At 38.9% G+C, this 17020-nt stretch overlaps 1 protein-coding gene across 1 annotated transcript in view; it reads right to left on the bottom strand.

Annotated features, from left to right (window-relative positions):
• thsd7ba (thrombospondin, type I, domain containing 7Ba) overlaps nucleotides 1-17020 on the bottom strand; it is an 886244-nt gene that overhangs the window by 104364 nt on the left and 764860 nt on the right. The window lies entirely within an intron of this gene.

Below are 17020 nucleotides of genomic sequence, written 5' to 3'. Positions count from 1 at the left end.
GATCTGGTGAACGAATTTTAATTGAAGTGTAATAGCCATGAGCTAAAAAAGAAATAAAATGAAACTGTTGCAAGCAACTGAGAAGGTTAAGAGAGGAACCAATTACTAATTAGGGGAAGCAATGGCTGAGTGGTTTTATCGTTAGACTATTAATCCAGGGACCGAGCTAATGTTCTGGGGATCCAGGTTTGAATCCTGGTATAGTTGATGGTGGAATTTCACTTTAATAAAAATCTGGAATTCAGAGTCTAATGATGACCGCGAAGACGTTGTTGATTATCAGAATAAAAAGAAAACCTGGTTCATTAATTTATTACTCACCTTTACTGGCTCCATCCCCACCTCTTTGACCTGTCTGTCTCCTGTCCACCTATCTTCTCCTTTATCCATCTTCTATCCGCCCCCCCCTTTCTCCCTATTTATTTCAGAATCCCCTTCCCCTCCCCCATTTCTGAAGAAGGGTCCAGACCTGAAACGTCAGCTTTCCTGCTCCGCTGATGCTGCTTGGCCTGCTGTGTTCATTCAGCTCTACACCTTGTTATCTCTGATTCATTAATGCCTCATTAAGAAGGAAGTCTATACTCCTGACCTGGTCTGGCCTAGATGTGATTCCAGACCCACAGCAATGTAATTAGCTCTTAATTGTCGTCTGAGCAATTAGGGATGGACAATAAATGCTGGCTTAGTCAGCGATACTCACGTCTCATAAATGGATTGAAAAGAAAATTGTCTTCACTTGTTCAGACCCTTTAGAGAAGTGCAAGTTAAAAATGTAGATAACTGCACTTTTTCTCCCTTCTGTACCTTTAATAAACTACATACGTTACATTTGGCCTTTCCTTAAACATGATAGTGAAAAAACAGTTAAATGAACAAAGTCTTGGTTCCCAAGCTGAATTCTGAAGCAGACTGAATTCTTATGTCCACTAGTAATTACTTGCTAATCAGTTGTGTTCAACTGCAATCTGACAATGAAACAATGAGAGTGGTGAAGAAGAATCAATATAGATGACATAGGTCTTTATTCCTTATTCCGAAATATACCACTGAAAGCAAAAACTGGAAAAAAACATATATTCAAATACATGGACAACCTTTATACAATCTTTACATTGCCTTACTGACAGTCTTACTTATAAAGCACAAAAATCATCTGTCAATATATTATAGAAAAACATGTAGATTGATTGAAAACATAATTATTCTTTAGCTTAATAGCACATTAACAAGGTACATAAAATGGCAATCTGTACTCAGACAATACATTCTATGTATTTACTAGAGAGAGCATTAAATCTGAATAGAAAAACATAAACTGTTCCTTTATTCTCTTCTGTGAACATTGGGATGCAAATTTCAATGCAAAATCAGTAAATAAACATATATTTGTATGAGCATATGTTGAAATCTTTGTCAAATAATTTTTGCAACACTGTAACATTCAGCCCACAGAGTGATACAGTACTTGTTACCAGTTTTAAGATACATTAAATTAAGGAACCGACTCAAAAGCAAAATTTTATGTCACCTAACCCCATCTGTTTTCCATGCAAATTTTGTCACATAATACATTATCTGTACAACAGTATCTTCTCTGAAATGCAAAAGTACTTGTTGTATTTGTAATGATATAACATTTCAATCTATAGTTAGAGGAATTGGAATAGAAAAATCTTGATTAATATAGAGCAAACAGCACAACAATAAATTTTCAGCAGAAGACAACGCTCAGTCCTACATTATCTCAGTGCTTCTAAATCACACCAGTACATTGCCATTTTACTATACACTTAATTTCTGAAATTTGTTTTCTGTCTGTTTTTCTATCTCTAAGCTTTTATGTTTGCTTCATTGCCTTCCATTTTTTTGACTTATAAACATTAAAACCTTAATTCAGGAAGTCTGACTCATTCATCACACACCAAAATGTACAAAAACAACTAATCCTAGAGTGAAGATGTTGTCAATAATTTGTACCAAAACTTGTCCTGTTGTGCACTAAATGAGGAGTACTTTTTATTTGTTTGCAATTTTCGCAACCAAGGTAATTTTAAGATTAACAGCTCCATCAAGGAAGAGGCAAGACCTATTCTGTGGGCACTATACTAAATGAGCTGCTGTTAAAGAAGAAGGCTGCTGTTTCCATTTCTGGATATTGGGCTGCCCACAGATATCTGCTACAAACCCTCTGACTCCCATAGTTACCTTGACTATACATCCTCACACCCTGTTTCCTATAAAGACTGTATTCCATTCCTTTATTCTGTCTGTCTCCATCAAATCTGTTCCAATGATGCCAACTTTGAAAAGGGGGCTTCCGAAATGTCCACCTTTTTTTCCTCAACCAAAGATTCGCCACCAACGTGGTCGGCAGTGCAGTCAGCCGTGTCCGACCCAGCACCTGCACTCTGGCCCTTGCCCTTCTCTTCCCTCCCAGAACAGTGATAGGGTCCCTCGGTCCTTAGTTACCAACCCACCAGCATCCACATCCAAATGATCATTAGGCACCATTTCCACTAACTCCAGTGAGATGCCATCACCAGACACATATTCCTCTCCCCTCCCTTGTCAGACTTCCGCAGGGACCGTTCTCTCTAGGGCACATTGGTCCACTCCTCCTTCACTCTCAACACTCCGCAACCAACTCCCAACCCCACAGCCTGATGGCACCTTCCAATGTAATCGTAGAAAGTGTAGTACCTGCCTGTTTATGTCCTCCCTCCTCATTATCCAAGGCCCCAGACACACCTTCTGGGTGAAGCAGCAATTTACCTGCATTTCACTCAAACTAGTCTATTGTATTCGCTGCTCACAATATGGACACTATACAGTGGGGAGATGTAATGTAGACTGGGAGACTGCTTTGCAGAACACCCATGTCCTGTCCACAAAAATGATCCTGAGCTACCTGTTGCCTGCCACTTCAATACACCACTGTGCTCCCTGGCCAACGTATCTGTCTCCGGTTTTCTACATTACTCCAGCAAAGTTCAGTGCAAGCTGGAAGAACAGTGTCTCATTTTCTGTTTGGGGACTCTGCAGCCTTCAGGACACAATGTCGAGTTCATTAATTTTAAGGCCTGAACGCATTCTCCCATTTCCTTACCCCAACCTCAACACACCAGGCCTTGTCATCACATGGGCTGCATTCACAGCCAACCCATTGTCGACTACTAATGGTCCCTATTAGCAGCTGTTGATTCTCTCAGTCTGACCTTTACCCATTCTTTTTGTCTTTGTAACTGTTCTCTCTCTCTGGAATCTATCTCCATCTATCATTTACTCCTCGCCTGTTTCCTCATCTGGAGATCAGCTTCGAAGGATGGTAATTAAATCTATCAGGAAAAACCTGTCTGGTTCACTAATGTCCTTTAGAAAAGGAAATCTACTGTCCTTACCCGGTCTGACCTATACGCAACACCAGCAATGTGGTTGACTCTTAACTGCCCTCTGGGCAATTTGGAATGGACAATAAATGCAGGCCGAGCCAGTGATGCTCACATTCCATGAATGAATAAAGAAAAACTCTGTATTCTCTCCACTGAGTTTCTCCAGAAATTTCTGTTTTTGTTTCTGACTTTTATTATCCACAGTTCTTTGTGTTTTTTTGTTTAGGTTATTGCATGTTGAACAATTAGTTAGAGGTTACATTATTATGATAGACATTTTTACAGAAAGTTTGAGGAAGACCAGATATTCGGTATTACTCAGTCGAGATCTTAAGCTATCTACACATGAGTTCACATGACATCATCATGGTGGATGATGCCTGCATAATTCTTCAGTATTAACCCTTTGAGACTCATAGACAACAAGATTTTGTACCAAAATATTTAAATTTGTTCAATGATACAAAATTGATTGTAACTCCTCATACAAAGGAAGGGCTTATAATAAATTATACAGTATCTTATAATCCCTCAGACATTTCGAAGCATGTAACATCTAATTGAATACTTTGATAAGTAGCAATTTTTATTACATGGCAATTAATTCATACACAAGGTCAGACAAAAGTGCTAATTTGATAACTGACCAGTTAACTGTCTTTTGGCTGAGAGAAGAATGCTGACTAAGATATGAGAATGTCCTATTCTCTTTAACCTAAGGCCATGGTAGCATTACATCCACTGTAAATAGCAAATGGAACAAACCTCTGCTCAATGGCTCATTCAAAATATCTTTTGACAATATTGCATTCCTTCAGTACTACACTGAAGTGACTTAATAACATGTTCACTTCTTAGAACACTCAAAACTCAACCTAACTCCCAAAGGAATGCTACAATGGAGACAGCCTACAGCTTTTCAAAGTTTATTGAAAAAAGTACATACTTTTCCATGCTTTCAGTGTCTTTTAGTGTCCTGTCACTTCTTGAATAAATGATACGACAAATAGAAAATGTGAAGATGCAACGCACATTTATTTCTTATGATTCTTAAAAGTAGAGTGATGCTGATGAAATTAGATATGAAGTAAACCAGGAAAAAGAGTTACAGACTGCCCTCTTTTTCAGCACCAACACTGTTGTCCATATCATAATTGCAGTAATTGTAAAGAGTTCAGCCAGGTGGAACTCACAGCATATGAGTTCCCTGATTGGGGCTGTGAATCTCGTCCAATCAGAGAGCCCTAGTCGACAGATAAAAAGAGCAGTGTCTGACACTCTGAGAATTAACTCTAAGGGAGCTCAAGCAGTTTCAAGGACTTTCCACGTGTAAATAAAGCATAACTTCGTGACGGGATACCAGCCTCTGTTGAGTTATTCAAAAAACCTTAAATTGAATTTTATTTTGTGCCTCCAGCAGGTGTATCTAATCAAGTTATCATCCAATTCAGATAAGCATAATTTAAACTTTGTGTCATATGGTAAATGCTCAGAGAAGTGGAGCTGGTATGAAACATTGTAAATAAGAAATGTTTTTGTATTCACTACAAACCTATTATACACTGAAACCTCTCCAGTCTGGAATGCCATGGACTAAGTCATTTTATCGTTTACAGAATTTTTTGGATTATAGAATGACATCAGAATACCTAACATCAAAGGTGTGCACCTGAAAAATGACATAGGTTATAAATAGTTAACTGAAACATAATACAGTGGTAAAATATTATAAAGTAGTAAAACAAAAATCTTACTCATCTAAATACTGTATTTTTCATGTTTCTGCTCCCAAAATGAAACTAATGATGTTGAAAGAATAGTTGGTTCTTGTGAAAAACATTCTGATCTATAAGAATTTCCTAATATTGTAAAGCTTGCATTATATTATTATTCAGTAAATTTAAAGCAATAGCATGATGGTGCAATGGAAATCGATAACCTCTCTTTACAGAACAAAATGAAGACTTGGAAGAAAACTTAATTTAAAGCTCTTCTTGTGCAGAAAGTTGTCTATCTGATACAACTATTGGAAATGCATGACAACAGAAATTCTCAAAGGCCTGAGCCACTTTAGCAATGCCATGATACGGTCAGGGAACAGTGCAGGACACTTTCTTTCAAAAGCATCAATTTGAATGATTTGTCAAAAACCTCAATAATATTGCCAGAATGCTGAAAGCCTCATTGTTTAGTAATAGCCATGCATTAAGAAAATACAAAATATTAATTATGCTTAAAATTTTGGTCCCAAAAGCAAATAGAAAATTCTGCATTAAGACTAAATCAGAAAGTACATTAATTCAACATGCACAGCTTATTGATTCTCTTTATTGTCTATCTTGAATAGAAATAGTTCCAATTAATTTTCTGAGGGTAGCCCTAGGGTAATCTGCTCCAAACTTTAGCTATAAACATGCAGCTGTGGTTCAGTTGGGAGTATTCCTGCCTCTGGATCAGAGGTTTAAAGGTTGAAATTCCACTCCAGAGCTCTTGGGTCAAGACAGTTGTGGTGGTGTCATATATGGACTATCAACCTTTAACTTTCATTGTCTGCTTGTTGTATCGGAGACACTTCATGAACTAAGATGATCTTTTAAAAAGAACAAATACTGATATAAATGTTGGCCGTGATCACCTGCGTACAGATTGACACAAGTCTACGTGTTCTATTTGGAACAAATGAAACTAATGGCACTGACATTACCATTTTTATCTCCAGACGTCAAAACAAGGCAACTGAGTCAGCTTCAAGAAATTCACATGTTTAGTTTAATTTGCACTTGTAATGTAACTTTATATATTGGGAAATAAAAGGCTCGCTGCTAGTTAGTGAACTTGGAAAGACAATGGAGCCATAGTTAGGAATATATATACAGAACATATTTTTGTAGCTGTTTCTGGGCAGCATAGTAGAGAAAAGGAAAGACGACCTCAAGGTTGAAGAACCCGGAAAGCTCTCTCTTTCTTCCTCTCCTTTTCTCTCTCTATTTCTCTTTCTCTCTCTCTCTCTCTCTCTCTTCCTGGTTCCTCTTTATCATCTCAGAAGACAACGCCCAGTAAACACAAAAATTGGAAAAACATTCAGAGCAGAAAGATACCTACAGCTACTATTGATGATACAAGTTGACCATTAAATTGAGATTGAATGTTAAAAATCTAACATCCAAGGGCTCTAAGGAGTTTTGAACTACGTAATTTTTATTATTCTTGACTGTACCGCTTTCCCTGTTTAAAATATGTTACCTATGTTTTATGTGTGTTGATTTCACATTTTGTTTCTTTTCCCCTCAGGATTGGTAGGTACTAAAATTATGTTTTTTTTCACCGAAATAAAAACGTGTAATTGGCTCCTTCATTTTGATCTAGTTAACTGCATTTTTATTTAAAGTGTGATAATTGTGTGCAAAAATTAGAAAGTAAAAATGTTAGCTGTGACTGACCAGGAGGGGATTAAAAACAGGGTGCTAAATTACCCCTCCTCACCTTTTTACGAAAGGGTTGGCATCAAGGGATATGCTGTCTTTCAGTTTGGCAAGATGTTAAACTGAGGCATCACCTATCCTCCCCAGTGGATGCAAAAGATCTCTCCTTTGTCAAAGAGCAGAAAAATTATCCCTAAGAGTCCAAATAATATTTATTTTTAAACCAACTTCTTAAGAAACAACCTTTCTGATTAATATCACATTGCTGTTTGTGAAAGTCTGCTGTATGCAAATTGACTGCTATTTTTCTTTTTGTTTTATTCATCCATTAGACATGGGCATCGCTGGCAGGCCAGCACTGATTGCCCATCCCTAGCTGCCCTTGAGAAATCAATGGTGAACTGCCCTCTGGTACCACTACAGAGAATATTAGTGTCCACACTTCAGAAATCATTTATTTAAATATCAAGCCATTTAGAATATCTTGAGGTAAGGAAAACTGCAACTTAAATGTGAGCTTCTTTCTTATTTTAAATTGTCAACTGTGAAGTAACCTAAACTACAAATGATTCATCTTCCAGAATGAGTCATACTCATAGGCAGGTGGTTCCCATACAACAACAACATTAGCATCTACTCAACAATATGGGAAATTGCCCAGGTATATCCTGTCCCCAAAGAGCAGGACAAATCCAACCCAGCCAATTATCACAAAAATCAGTCTACTTTAAATTTTCAGTACGTGCCCTCGATCCTCAGCATCTGCTTTCAATCATCAGAAAAGAGATGGAAGGTGTCATTGACCAAAGCAGTAACAACACTTATGCAGCAATAACCTACTCACCAATACTAACAATACATTTTCGCATGACCGCATGACTCTTGACATCAATACAGCCTTAGTCCAAATATGGACAAAAAAAGTTACAGTATGAGGTAAGACAGCAATTGATTTGGTTTTGCATCAAGTGACCTTTGCTTGGAGTCATAACTAGAACACAGAAAAATAGTTGCTTGATGATCACAGTCCAGGACATTACTACAGAAATTTCTCAAGATAACTCCTAGGCCTCACCATCTTCAGTAGCTTCACCTTCCATCCATAATATGGTCAGAAGCAAGAATGTTGACTGATGATTGCAGTGTGTTGGCGTGATTTGTGATTGCTCAGATGCTGAAGCAGTCCGTGTCCATATATGACATGATTTGGACAACATTCAGGCTTGAGATGATAAGTGGCAAGCAACATCTGTGGTAACAAGTAGCATGAAATGACCAGCTCCAACAGTGTTGAGTGACCTATTATCAACATTGTGAGGTTACCATTAACAAGAAACAGAACTGGCCAATCATACCAATAGTGTATTATAAATCCATGCCAAAGGCAGAGGAACTCTGTTGTATGTAGTTCACCTCCTGACTCCACAAAACCTGTCTACCACCTATAAGGCACAACTGAGGAGTGTGATGGAGTACTCACTATTTGTCTTCACTACAACTAAAACAATCCTAAAGATACCCCATCTGGGATAAAGAAGCTGGCTTGATTAACATCCTATTCACCATCATAAAGTTTCATTCTCAACACTGATGCACAGTGGCCTCAGTACCTAGCATTTACAAGATACACTGCAGCAATGCACCAAGACTCCTTCGATAGCACCTTTCAAACCCGAGACCTCTACCTAGGCAGAGACGAGAAGCAGATACATAGGAACACCTTATAGGTTTCCCTTCAAGTCACACATCAGCCTGACGTGGAACTACATTCCTTCATTGTTGCTGGGTTAGAGTCTTGTAATTTCTCCCCTAGTAGCAATGCCAATATCCCTACACCAGAGGGATTGCAGCAATTCAAGACAACAGTTCACCACCACTAGGAAACACAGGTTGTAATGGAACATCCAATTTCTCATATCAATCTTTCTATTGCTGGCTGCCTCCATATTCTGCCTTTGTGGGAAGGGCAGTGCATTCTGCACCAAAAAGTTCACCATGGCTATGTGGCAATGTTAATTCGTTATTATCAGGCTTTGGGTTTAAGTCACACTCCAGGACTTGAGCACAAAATTCAAAGCGGACACTCCAGTGTATTTATTTATACATTTGTTACAACTTCAGCCAGAAATTACAAAGGCACAAATTGATAACCTTGGCGCACGTGTTAACTGCCATTATGTTATCTCCAAACCTTCAAAGATCTCAGACAACAAGGTGCAGGGCTGGATGAACACAGCAGGCCAAGCAGCATCATAGGAGCAGAGAGGCTGACGTTTCGGGCCTAGACCCTTCATCAGAAAAGGGGGAGAGGAATGGGGTTCTGAAATAAATAGGGAGAGAGGGGGAGGCGGATAGAAGAGGGATAGAGGAGAGGATAGGTGGAGAGGAAACAAACAGGTCGAAGAGGCGGGGATGGAGCCAGTAAAGGTGAGTGTAGGTAGGGAGTTAGGAAGGGGATAGGTCAGTCCAGGGAGGACGGACAGGTCAAGGGGGCGGGATGAGGTTGGTCGGTAGGAGATGGAGGTGCGGCTTGAGGTGGGAGGAGGGGATAGGTGGGAGGAAGAACAGGTTAGGGAGGCAGGGACGAGTCCATTGGGGATGATCTGTTTCCGTAGGCAGGTGCTAAGGAAGGTGATGTGGCTGTAATACCTGGTTTGCTTCAGGACGTGGTTGAGCAGTTTCAGGGCCGAAGAGATTATGAGAGAATTGCAGTGGGAGAGAGATCCCTTGAGGTTTGTCCAGAGGGAGGAGGGTAACTTCTTCAGGCTAGGCATCCTTAGAAGAGGCTTCGCAGTGGGGTTAAAATTGAATCAGAGATAGTAGGAACTGCAGTTGCTGGAGAATCCGAGACAACAAGGTGCAGTGCTGGATGAACACAGCAGGCCAAGCAGCATCATAGGAGCAGAGAGGCTGACGTTTCGGGCATAGACCCTTCATAAGAAAAGGGGGAGGGCTGACTAAGCTTTGAAGCATCCGATGCGTTAAAGCTTTAATTTCATACTTACAATTAAATATACATATGTCTCCATAGCCTAAAGCAGTGGAAAATATCAGAAACAATTCCCAGAAATGATTAACTTTGCTGCAGGAATTAATTAATAGATGACAAATCAACATTGTTTTAATGCAGAATACTTTGTGGATTGGAAATTCTCCAGTGTAATTTTTGGCTATATTGCCCCAAAAAGCTAAAATTAATTAGTTTTTCTTACCTAGTAGATGCCAATTAGCACTCACAGAACTTTATATAATGTTTTAAGAACACCTGGCTCATCTCTGGTGAAATGTGCAACACTTTCAATATGCAACTTTATTTCATCTAAGCAAAATTCTATTTTAGTGAACAGAAATCAAGGACAAACTGAAAAGGGCCTCAATAACAATTTTTCTATTACTTATTTTAGCAGTCTTCTTGCCGTATCAACCGTTTTTTTAAACCAGGTCAGTTTTTTGGAACGAGGCTGTGGACAAGTATCAAATTTAAGACAACAAATTAAAGCTCAATTCAGCCATCTTCCATTTAGAAAAGGTTAAAAAAAAAAATTTCCTTATCTCATGCCATTTATTGATGCAGCTAATATTCCAACTTTTTTAAGAAGATGAAAAAAATAAGAATTAATTCAAAAGAAACATTTCCCTCAGAAGGAGACTATGTATCGCTACAGGTGAAACATCAACATGGAAATACTGGAAACCTGAAATGAAACAGAAAATGTTGGGAGCAGACAGGAGGTTGAGAAGTACCTGGGAAGGTTAAATGTTTTCAGTTAGCCATCATTCATCAGAACCAAAATAGTTTCAGATTTTGGTGAAAGAGTGTCATAAGGTTTGGGTCCAAGATTGGCCCATTTAATAATTAATCTGATCAAACTAGCAAAGATGCTAAAGTTTCTATCTTTGAAGCAGTAATTATTTTATTACCAACTATTCACTACTTACAGGAAGTAAGAAGTCCTCAAACATACAATCTCAAACATCATCACAGTAGATAATATCACTCGTTTTAATTTTTTCAAGCCTTCTTATACCATATTATGTGCTGATAATTATTTTACATATATTACATTGTTACAATGCAGAAGGAGGCCATTTGACACATTGTGTCTGCACTGGTTCTTCAAACTAGTGCCAATCTTCTGCTTTATCCCCATATCCTTGCGTGTTTTTGTCTATCCAAAGAATCATTCAATGTCCTTTTGAATGCTTCAATTGAGATTACCTCCATCACATTTCCAGGCAGTGCACTCCATACCCTAATTACTCACTGCGCGAATATGGTATTTTTCTATTACCCTAATTTGTTTTGCATATCACTTTAAGTCTATGCCCTCTCCTTCTTGTTCCATTTAGAAGTAGGGGCAGCTTCTCCCTATCTACTCTAAACATCCTGCTCATGGTTTTAAAAACCTCTATCAAATCTCCTCCCATCCTCCTTCTTTCCAAAGAGAACAATCCCAACTGCAGTTCGTAATTCCTGGAACCATTCTCGTAAGTTGCTTGTGCACTCTCTCCAATGCATTCGCATCTTTCCTATAATATGGCATTCACAACTGTAAACAATACTCCATCTAACAAGTGCCCTGTACAAATTCAACATCACCTGTGTGCTCTTATACTCTATGCCCCTATTAACAAAGCTGAGGACACTATGTGATTCATTAATGGTTCTCTCCACCTATTTTGCCACCTTCAACAATCTGTGCACATATACATTCAGGTTTCTCTGCTCCTGCACCGCCTTTAGAATTGTCCCCTTTTTTAAATATTGTCTTTCAATGTTCTTCCAACCAATGTTCTTCCTATCACCTCACACTTCTCTACATTGAACCTCACCTACCACCTATATGCCCACTCCACCAACTTGTCAATGTACTGTGGAGGTCTACACTGTCTTCCTCACAGTTTACAATTCTTCTAGGTTTTGTGTCTTCTTTCATTCATCTTTGTGTTTAGATTTAAATATTATTCAATCTCTTTGCAAGCCTCTGACTTGATAGATTTAATCCATCAGGAAGAGTCCCAAATCTGCTTGATTGCATTCTTGCCAGGCACAAATGATCGCTAGTGTTAGAACCCTTCTTTCTTGGGTTTTGACTGTCTTCAATGAGGTCCATAGCGTATGGCTTCTCCTGTTATTTTTCAGTTTCAACATTCAGTTCATCTACATAGTTACCTGTTTGCTGTTTTAATATATTGGTATAGGATTTCTCCTATTTCTTCTTATGGTACCTTCTTGCATGTGTACTGGATAGAATCTCTGTTGATGTCCATCTCTCTGGATTATCATTAATTATCTCTTCATTGCTAAAATCTTTGGTCCATACTCGACCTTCATTTATTTTTGATCGATTGCTTCTATGGTATCCTCCACTGTAGTTTTTTGCTTCTTGTGTTCCGTCGGATTTATCTCTTTCTTGCACATATTGATAATCCTGGACATTTAGTCCTGGGAGTAATTTCTTGGGGAGTATAAGAAGTTCTGTGTTAAGCTCCCTTCCCATCAACAACTTTGATGGTGCTAATCCACACAGTAGATGAGTTAACTTCTAGTTGAAGAGTGCTACCTGGAAAACTGTATTCTTCATTAAGAATGATTCGATCATTCTGATTCCTTGTTCGACTTCATCAGTAAATTCAGTATATCTGAGAGAACTAGCACACTGTTTCAAAAAAAAAACACTGAAAGAACTGCAGATGCTGCACATCAGAAACACAAACAGAAATTACTGTAAAATCTTAGCAGATCTTGCAGCATCTGTAGGGAGAAAGCAAAGTTAATATTCGGGTCTAGTGACCTTTCTTAAGAACTGATTGTAGCTAAGAAAAGGTAGGTGAGTTTGCTGAAGATAAGGTGGGGAAGTGGGGAGGAGTAAACAATAGTCCAGAGAGAGAGAATAGCAGCCCAGCAGACAAAGGAATTGGTAAAGGCCAGCCTGGGAGAATTAATAGCTGCTAATGGAGTAACTGACAAAAGATTGGTTGTGGTCACAGCTCATGTGACGACAAGGCCTGGTGTATGGGGTTGGGGTAAGGACATGGGAGAAGGTACTTAAGTCCTCAAATTATTGAAATCGATATTGAGTCCTGAAGGCTGCAGAGTTCCCAAGCGGTTCTCCATACCACAGCTGTTGCTTACTTTGAGGATTGCACTGTTTTCCTTTTCAACCTCTGACTATTTCACTCGCTGTGTTGTTTCTTCCAGGCTGAGGTCTCCATTTGATTGTCATAAATTTGAACAACAAATCCAATAACAATGCTGTCCCTTATCAATTCTGATTTGAAATGTTTGTAATTGTATGTCTCAGCTAAGGTGTGTAAATTATTGACAAAATCCTATTTTGCCTAGGCATTAAATTATTCAATTAAATCCGTATCTTTCTAAAACCTTATTTGTTCTGAGGCTGATATAACTGTTAAAGGCTTTTAAAATGTCTAATTCTTCTTCACTTCCTTGTTTTGCAATAACTTCTGCTGTATCTCCTATCGAAGCACTTGTTGTGCTCCAGATTTGTTGTCTAATTATAAAGCAATTTTTATATTATTTCTTCATAATACCCAATCTTGGGCAAGATTTGGTTCATTTTTATATATAACCTTTCTGACAAGGAAATGTCAAATTCATTTTTTATTTTTAAAGTTGCTAGATGGATTTGTTAATTTGTTTAAACTGTTTACCTGGTAATGGATTTTTGTTTGGCTTCTTTCTGAACCTTGCTGTGACGTTCAAATTTTATATTCAAAAATGTTACTATTAGACATTGTTCTGCTGTGAACACATTAAAAGTTTTACCTAATTTGGAAAGATTCATCCTTTTTCCATGTTCCCCACAGTATTCCAAACTGGGTATTCTTCATATTATTTTAAACTACCATCCTGATACCAACAATATTTGAATTGTTGTCTTTACATTCCACTCTCCCAATTCTGCCTTGAAGTCTCATTGGGATTTAAATTGTTAAGTGGTAGCTATTCAGCCTTAGCATTCTGTGACATTATCTAATCTGCTTTATTATTTTAAATTTTTTCTTTTTTTACACTCTTTTGAATTTTCTTACCTAATCCTTTCAGGTAAGTAGAATTTTTATATTTTCTGCACTTATTAGCCCGATCTAACAAGTACAAATGCTAAAGTCTCTGTACTTTAAATGGAAATTATTTTATGATCAACTGTTAATTATTTACGTTTAATGAAACATAAGGTACTTGAGACATACCTATTTCCATTGAAGTCCTTAGCATGTGATCTCTGACAACACAGTGGGTAATGTCACCTGCATTCTGACCCTTTCAAACATTTCTCCAGAGCAATGAGCATCTTTTCTTTTCCCTAATGCTGACATAAATGTTGTTAACACCCAGCCTTTTGTGTTTTATTGTGACATTGCATCCAGTTTTTGTTTGAGTATGTTACTATTTTCAAGAACGTCACCATTTGCTGTGTCATGGAAACATGTATTATGCAAATCTAACCATCAGGCCTCTTCCCAACTTTGCCAAGCATTTAGGTTCCTCCTTTCAGCACAAAAGTCCAGTCCAACAAGGCATTGTGACAACTGTGAGTGAAAACACACCACTAAAAACAAAGGATTTGTTTTAACCATAATCATTCATGTTTTGTAAAATTGTTCATAGGATGTGAGCATTGCCGGCTAGGTCAGCATTTATTGCCCATCCCAGAGGGCAATTCAGCGTCAATCACATTGGTCTGGAGTCACATGTCGCCCAGACCATGTAAGGATGGCAATTTCTTTCGTAAAGTGAACAAGATGGGCTTTTCTGACAATTGACAATGGTTTTATGGTCAGCAATGACAACATTTCTGAAGAAGAGTCACTGGACCTGAAATATTAACTCTGATTTCTCTCCATGGATGCTGCCAGACCTGCTGAGATTTTCCAGCCATTTCTGTTTTAGTTTCTGATTTCCAGCATTCGCTGTTTGGTGTTTTTTACTTAATGGTTAGATAGTCATCATTAGACCTTTAATTCCTGATTTTTGTTTATTGAATTCAAATTCCACCATCTGCCATGGTGAGATCTGAACCCAGGTTCATGGTATATTACCTGGGTCTCTGGATTAACAGTCCAACTATAATACAACTAGGCTTTCGCGCCCCCACAATCACTTATGTGATTTCACATTTAGTTTTATTGGTAATAGCTCTACAATAATATAAGTTATGTAATGAGGAAAATTGCAGTAGTGAAGACAATATGTTTCATATGAGTACATCTTAGTTCTGAGCCTGATTCTTAGTTATCTCACTCAAGTATCACCTAGTGATTTTTGCTAGGAAGGTGCTTATGAACAAAATACTTGTTTCGTGGCCACTAGGATTATCCTAAATGTTAGATCCACTGGGAACAGTGTGCCTAAAATACACTGATGCCTACTTTCCCGAAGTGTTCAAGATTACCATTAATCCCTGGTATTCTGAAGCATTGAAAAATGATGTTACAATCTTGTTATGGGGGACTTTAACTTTCCAAATATTGACTGGAAACGCTATAGTTCGAGTACTTCAGATGGGTCAGTTTTTGTCCAATGTGTGCAGGAGGGTTTCCTGACACAGTATGTAGATAGGCCAACAAGAGGCGAGGCCACATTGGATTTGGTACTGGGTAATGAACCAGGCCAGGTGTTAGATTTGGGGGTAGGAGAGCACTTTGGTGATAGTGACCACAATTCGGTTACGTTTACTTTAGCGATGGAAAGGGATCGGTATATAAAGCAGGGCAAGAGTTATAGCTGGGGGAAAGGCAACTATGAGGCGATGAGGCAAGATTTAGGATGCATAGGATGGAGAAGGAAACTGCAGGGGCTGGGCACAACTGAAATGTGGAGCTTGTTCAAGGAACAGCTACTGCGTGTCCTTGAGAAGTATGTACCTGTCAGGCAGGGAGGAAGTGGTCGAGCGAGGGAACCGTGGTTTACTAAAGAAGTTGAATTTCTTGTCAAGAGGAAGAAGGAGGCTTATGTAGAGATGAGGCATGAAGGCTCAGTGAGGGCGCTTGAGAGTTACAAGTTAGCCAGGAAGGACCTAAAGAGAGAGCTAAGAAGAGCCAGGAGGGGACATGAGAAGTCTTTAGCAGGTAGGATCAAGGAAAACCCTAAAGCTTTCTATAGGTATGTCAGGAATAAAAGAATGACTAGAGTAAGATTGGGGCCTGTCAAGGACAGTAGTGGGAAGTTGTGCATGGAGTCTGAAGAGATAGGAGAGGTGCTAAATGAATATTTTTCGTCAGTATTCACACAGGAAAAAGACAATGTAGTCGAGGAGAATACTGAGATACAGTCTATTAGACGAGACGGGATTGAGGTTCATAAGGAGGAGGTGTTAGCAATTCTGGAAGGTGTGAAAATAGATAAGTCCCCTGGGCCGGATGGGATTTATCCTAGGATTCTCTGGGAAGCTAGAGAAGAGATTGCAGAGCCTTTGGCTTTGATCTTTATGTCGTCATTGTCTTCAGGAATAGTGCCAGAAGACTGGAGACTAGCAAATGTTGTCCCCTTGTTCAAGAAGGGGAGTAGAGACAACCCTGGTAATTATAGACCAGTGAGCCTTACTTCGGTTGTGGGTAAAGTGTTGGAAAGGATTATAAGAGATAGGATTTATAATCATCTAGAAAGGAATAATTTGATTAGGGATAGTCAACACGGTTTTGTGAAGGGTAGGTCATGCCTCACAAACCTTATTGAGTTCTTCGAGAAGGTGACCAAACAGGTCGATGAGGGTAAAGCGGTTGATGTGGTGTATTTGGATTTCAGTAAAGCGTTTGATAAGGTTCCCCATGGTAGGCTATTGCAGAAAATACGGAGGCATGGGATTGAGGGTGATTTAGCGGTTTGGATCAGAAATCGGCTAGCTGTAAGAAGACAGAGGGTGGTGGTTGATGGGAAATGTTCATCCTGGAGTTCAGTTACTGGTGGTGTACCTCAAGGATCTGTTTTGGGGCCACTGCTGTTTGTCATTTTTATAAATGACCTGGATGAGGGCGTAGAAGGATGGGTTAGTAAATTTGCGGATGACACCAAAGTCGGTGGAGTTGTGGATAGTGCAGAAGGATGTTGTAGGTTACAGAGGGACATAGATAAGCTGCAGAGCTGGGCTGAGAGGTGGCAAATGGAGTTTAATGCGGAAAAGTGTGAGGTGATTCACTTTGGAAGGAGTAACAGGAATACAGAGTACTGGGCTAATGGTAAGATTC

The sequence above is a fragment of the Rhincodon typus genome, chromosome 7 (assembly GCF_021869965.1).
Source record: "Rhincodon typus isolate 14 chromosome 7, sRhiTyp1.1, whole genome shotgun sequence".
Taxonomy (NCBI): Eukaryota; Metazoa; Chordata; class Chondrichthyes; order Orectolobiformes; family Rhincodontidae; genus Rhincodon; species Rhincodon typus.
This window is presented reverse-complemented; position numbering and strand designations above follow the sequence as displayed.